The sequence below is a fragment of the Ammospiza caudacuta genome, chromosome 5, assembly GCF_027887145.1.
Source record: "Ammospiza caudacuta isolate bAmmCau1 chromosome 5, bAmmCau1.pri, whole genome shotgun sequence".
NCBI lineage: Eukaryota > Metazoa > Chordata > Aves > Passeriformes > Passerellidae > Ammospiza > Ammospiza caudacuta.
Window position 1 is genome coordinate 12,486,091 of NC_080597.1, and position 6,000 is coordinate 12,492,090.

Sequence of the window (6,000 nt, forward strand, 5' to 3'; positions counted from 1 at the left end):
TATATATACACACACACACAGAGTCCAAGCCTCCCTACTAAAAAACCCTCCAGAGGAAGCCAGGAAATAAATCTTTCAAGCATCCTCAAGGCACTTCAACTGTATAACTCCTATTCATCTCATGACTATATTTTATTAGATACTTGCTCAATTTCAGCTCAAGGCAGTTCCTGTCTATGCTGGAGGTTTGAATCACTGCAACTATAATGAATGCTGAAGTAGGGTAGAAATCCTTGCTATTTATAAATATTAACCATGGCTACATTGCTTTGGAAGTATGAACAGGGGAGGTTTAGAGTGCAGAATTCATCCTGAAGATGCACCCAGAAGGAGAGGGTGCCATGCTGCTGCAGCCAGGAGGCTCAGGGCTGGTGCCTGGGCAATATTTGGGTTTTAAATCAGTGTAGTGCTAGACTTCAGTGTCACAGTTATGTAAGGTGAATATTTGTGTTTTACCAAGTCTCACAAATTCAGGTGTTGGGGCTGCAGGTCCTCTGGTGCTCCCAGTACCTGTGAGACCTCTCAGGCCCAGGGAAGGTGTGACTGCTGCCCCTGGCAGGCTTTTTGAGGTGAAAATGGACATTTCTGTAACTGCAATGACCAGATACTAACTAGCAAATATTCCATTTGAGTCCTGCATCCTGATGCTGTCAGTGACTGCTGTTCCCACACAGTCCTTTGGAAAAACCTTGAAATAGGGCAGGGTGGAAAGGAGTGCGTGAGGAGCCAACAGGGAGCTGTCAGCTGCACTTTGCAGCACAGGAAGGGTGAGAGCAGGGCTTGTAGTGGTACTCCAAAGCTTTCTTCCCATCACAGATGCCATCATGGTGGAAAAACAATTTCAGCCAGCTGGATACATAGAAATCCTGAATTTCTCAGGAGATGCTCTGGAGTGACCAGTGTATCAAGTGGGGTGTCCCTTGTGTTCTTTTTAGTATCTCGTGGTGTGAAATAACATAATCTAAAAAGTGACTGGAAGGGGAAGCAAGGCAATGGGTGATCAGGAGCCTGTGGGTCTCCCAAGGAAAATAATCTCTGTTTCACTGGAGAATACCAGCTCATGCTACCAGCTCTAGCTCTGGTGGGAAGGCAGGATTCCAGTCTGCCCTGACTCCCCAGTCACTGTGAGTGTCCCTTGCAAATCTTCTGTCAAACAGACAGATTATTTTTTTAAAGATGTTTCAATAGGAAAACAGAGTGCACATGGAAAGTTCCTCTGAGCAAGAGTCTCTGCTCTGCAGCCAGAGCCCTGCCCTGTGCCATGGGCACTGCAGATCTGCCTGCCAACAGTGTGGAACAACGTGCCTGACACAGACACTGCTGTCCTGCCCACCACGGGGATGGAGAAATGGAGACATGCACCCAGAGTGACTCACACCCTGAAGGAACTGATGGTGGAGCTGGGGCAGACACTGAGAACAGATCCATTCCTCTGCCCAAATTGTAAAGGGCTGCTCTGACAGTGCAGGAGCTCACACAGCACCACTGCCATCTGCCAAAGAGAGAAAGAGGAAAAGAAATACCCTCTTAACAAGGAGAACAAAGAGAGGGGAAACAACAGCTGTGCACAAGCTCCTAGGAAAAGAAAATATCTTTTTAAACTAGGCTACTGGCATTTGAGCCCCATAGTCCATAATGACTACTGCTGGCCTTTCAGCTGAGCTTGCAGCTTCCTGCAGCAACAATTTGGATGTCAGAATCCCACCAAGCCTCAGAGAAGCCAGGATGGACCTTGTATGACAACACAGTGCCATGAGTTGGAACTGGAAGGAACTTTAGGGCACCTTTCAGTTGTCCTTGTGGCCCAGAGCTCCCTTGTTGCCTTCATCCATCTGCCTGAGCTCCCATTCACAGGAGCACTTGGATGCTGAGCGGATCCTTCACAGATTTACATTTAACTGGCTGAAATTTAAATTCTGCACATGCAGCTTTGCAGATATCTGAATTCCTTGTGTGCCTGAGCTTCCCCTGTGAGGCTTCTTAAATGCTTGTATCACTGTATCTACCTTAAAAAACAGAGCTTCTTACTTCCTAGTTCATATTTCAAACAAAATGTTGAGGCTTGTCTTACTACTCACAAAACCATATGAGTGCAAAGGCCCCTCTCAAGCCCCATGTTGCACATTTCAGTTTTTTCCATATATTCAGGAAGCAGATGGGGAACATATTTTGCTCTGTGACTTGTGTGTTTGAGAAGCTGTCTGCTTTATAAGGTGTCCTGGCTCAGCACATTCTCTGCCTGAGGAGATGTGGATACACACCACAAAAAACTCCCCTAAGACCCAAATTACAGGATCTTCTGGGCTGGAGCTTTTCAGCTCTGCTGCTGAATCTCTTACTATCTGTGGGAGGTAATGAAATATTTATTGTGGCGGGGAGAAGGAAAAGGAGGGTGGTGCTTTTTGCCATGATCACAGCACTCACAAGGAAGATGCAGGTTTTACTGCCCAACCATCTTTTGTATTTGGAAGCAGGATACATTCCATCAGTACTGCATTACTCACCAAGCTCATATAAAAGATGAAAGTTTAAGTTGCTTCAAGTAGAAGAGATATTTGAATCCAGGTTCTTGGTTCTTACTTGAATATGTTAAGTATCTAAGAAAAGCTCTCCTGCTTTAGACAAAAATTAGGGAGAGGACTCATGTTTGCAATGAACACTTGAGCAGAGAAATAACTCCACTAGCTTTAAGCTCCAAAGAGACACAAAATTTAATACTCCCCTCTCTTCTTGGTATTTCCTCTTGACTAGCTTAGAGAGTCTCTGTGTTTCAGTGTTTCAGCCTGGATTATGTGAAACATTCTCAGAAATCAGGCTTTCTCCCCAGGCACTGTGCAGATAGCCCAGATACTGAAACTGGAGCTGTGAATACAGCTCAGAGTGATGTTCAGAGTTTCAGCTCAGAGTTTCACCCCAGCAACAGTGAGCCAGAGTCTTCCCTAAACCAAAACTTCATAAAAAATGGTGTTTCAGCAAAGCAGCTCTGGTCAAATGTGTGTTAGACTACGTAGAAATTAATGATGCCACCTCATGGTGCAGATGCTTTTTGTGTTCAGTGCCTCAAGCATCAGTCAGGGTGCTGCTGCTGGCAGCAATCTGCAGTGGCAGGAGCATGGAGACAGGAGAATGAGTCAGCAATCAGCAGGATCCAGCACAGAAATCAAATGGGATGCTGATTTCCTTCTCTTGCTGCACCTTATAAAGTGCAGACTGCTATCTTTCCTTGTGGCTGCTTGGGCATTGCTGCTGTAAATCACTACAGCTACACCTCAGAGGTACAGCTATGCCTCTCTGAGGATTAATACCAGCTTATAAGCATGCAAGCCTTGCTGGCTAAAGCAGAATGAGCCTTTTGGGTTGTTTAACTTTCCACAGATCCCATCAGCTCTGCTTTGTTGCAACCTGTTGGCTGCCAGTGTAAGCTCCAGTGGCACGAAGCCAATGGAAACTCCAGGGCCATGACTTACAGAAAGTGCTGTTAGCAGTGCTACTGTAAAACAGGGTCTGAAATGCAGCAGACAAGAAATATCTGCCACAAATCACTGCTAATATCATAAAGGAAGGTCAGCTATGCAGAGCATTTCCTGCTTTTCAGCCTGCAAAGCCAGTAATGACAGCAGTGAACGTTCATGATTAAATCCTCAGAACTGCAGGGGAAGAAAGTCTCCTCAGTAAATGTTATGAAATGTTAAATCCAAAGCAAAATAAAAAAAGAGCTTTACAATGCAAACTCAGAAATAACTGGTGCTATCTCAGGAGCAGAGTGAAACACCAAATGCTGAACACAATCTCATTTCCACTCATTATCAAGAATAGCCAGACCAGAGCATTCTAGAGATTTTACATTTTAGTTCAGAGTCTATGATTCAGCAGCTTATCGAAACTGCGGATAAAATTGTTCTGGGGTAAGGAGAGAAACAAAGACTCTGGCTAATATTAGAGACACAAAAAGAATGGATTAGGTGGTGATAGTATTAGAGGTGGGTAGCAATGAAGTAGCATTGCATGCAGGCTCAGACTGGGGTGGGATGAGATTGGATCATGCAAAGGGGATGACAGAAGAGGGGAAGGGTGAGGAGTGGGTGCCAGATGCAGGTGAGGTTATGGCACCAGCAAACAGACACAGGAGCTGGACAGAGTCAAAAGGGAAGTGCAGTGTGAAAGTTTGGTTCATGATCTGAAAACTTTTATCTGCTTCTTCTGCCTTTCAACACACTGATATTGCCACTTGTTTACTCCAGGGCAGCACTGGTGGGGTATTGTATTTGTGTTTCCCCCAGACCAAGGAAGGAATGATGAATCTGACTCCATGTCCGCAGAAGGCTAATTTATTATTTTATGATACTATAATATATTAAAGAATACTAAACTGAGCTATACTAAAGAATACAGAAAGGATACTTACAGAAGGCTAAAAAGATAATAATGAAAACTTGTGACTCTCTCTAGAGTCCCAACACAACTTGGCCCCAATTGGCCAATGATTTAAACAACCTGCAGCAGAATCCAATGAAACAATCACCTGTTGGATTTACAATTGCCAAACACATTCCAGAAGAGCGAAACACAGGAGAAGCAAATGAGATTATTATTGTTTTCATTTTTTTTTTTTCTGAAGCTCCTCAGCTTCCCAGAAGAAAAATCCTGGGTGAAGGGATTTTTCAGAGAATGTGAATGCAACACTGGGGCTCTTCAGGGAAGGATGGGGGACTAAATACAGGAGAGATGAGAGAACAACTCAAACTATTTCCTTCAGGCTGAAGCAGAAGTGGGGTTCAGCTCTTCCCTTCTTCCTGTGAACAAAGCAAGGAGAGATGCACCAGGTGATCTGCAAAGCAATGCCTGACCCTCCAGACACCAAACACTGGAAAATGGCATTCCCTACCACACCAAGCCTTTTTACACTGAGAAATCACAAACCAATTGCATTTTCCCTACAGAACGAAAACTGACAGCTTCTAGTCTCCCAAATAAGACCCTTAAACCAGTTTGCAGTTAGGTGGGATGCAGGAAGTCAAAACATCCTCAAAAAATGGGAGGCCTGAGGTGTATGTGGCACTTCAGATCCACTGAGAATGTGCAGAACTTTAGAGAGGCAAGAGTTACTTTTCTTTGCTACCAGTAGACCTGGCTGTCACACCTCCAGGGAAACAATCCATCATTTCCAGAAACGGCAAAGTTTTCAAATATGAGAACAACTTTGTGGCAAAGGTCTTCAAGAGTAATTCAGGGATACTTCCATTTCTTTCTTTGTGTGATGGAGGCGAACATTTGCTTCAGGTAAAAGGCAAACTTTGAGTAAAACACTGACATTTTTTCTGCCCTGTTTACCTGTGAGCAGTAAAGGAAGGACAACAGTGTCCTTGTTCCTTGTCTGTTTATCTCTTTAGACTCTAAAATCCCTCAGCCACAGCCTGTCTGTGCCATCCTAAGCACAGAAATCACCTCTGCTGATGCCCTGGGGTGCTTTAGATGTCTGATCAATTCCCCATTCTGTGCCTATGACTGCAATGAGCCACCAAGAGGAAGGAAGGGAGAGAGGAATTTTCACTTAATTTTATTCAAACAGGTCCCACCATGAAGCATTCCAAGCTGACATGACCAACAACAATATTGAGCACACAGATTTGTTGAGAAGCCTTAGGAGATGAAAAAAGTGACCAGATTCTTCAGGTTAAAAATCAAGACACCTGTTTCACATGTAGAGAGGACACATAAGAGAGACTGCAGATCTACTCACCTCTCCAGGACTTTCTTTGGCTGCCTTTAGTGAAACAGCAACTACATCATAGTGATAAGAGCTGAGACACAGCTTTACTGACAGCACAGAAAATAACATGCAGGTTGGAGAGGAAAAGGAGGTCAGAACCCATTAAGTTTCCTAGGTTGCACAGACTCAAGTAAAAATCAATAACTTGAACCCATTAAGTGCTGGATTTTTGTTCAAAACACATTTTTTTCGGACCTGTGAACCACAATTTTTCTTGATAAACAACTGTA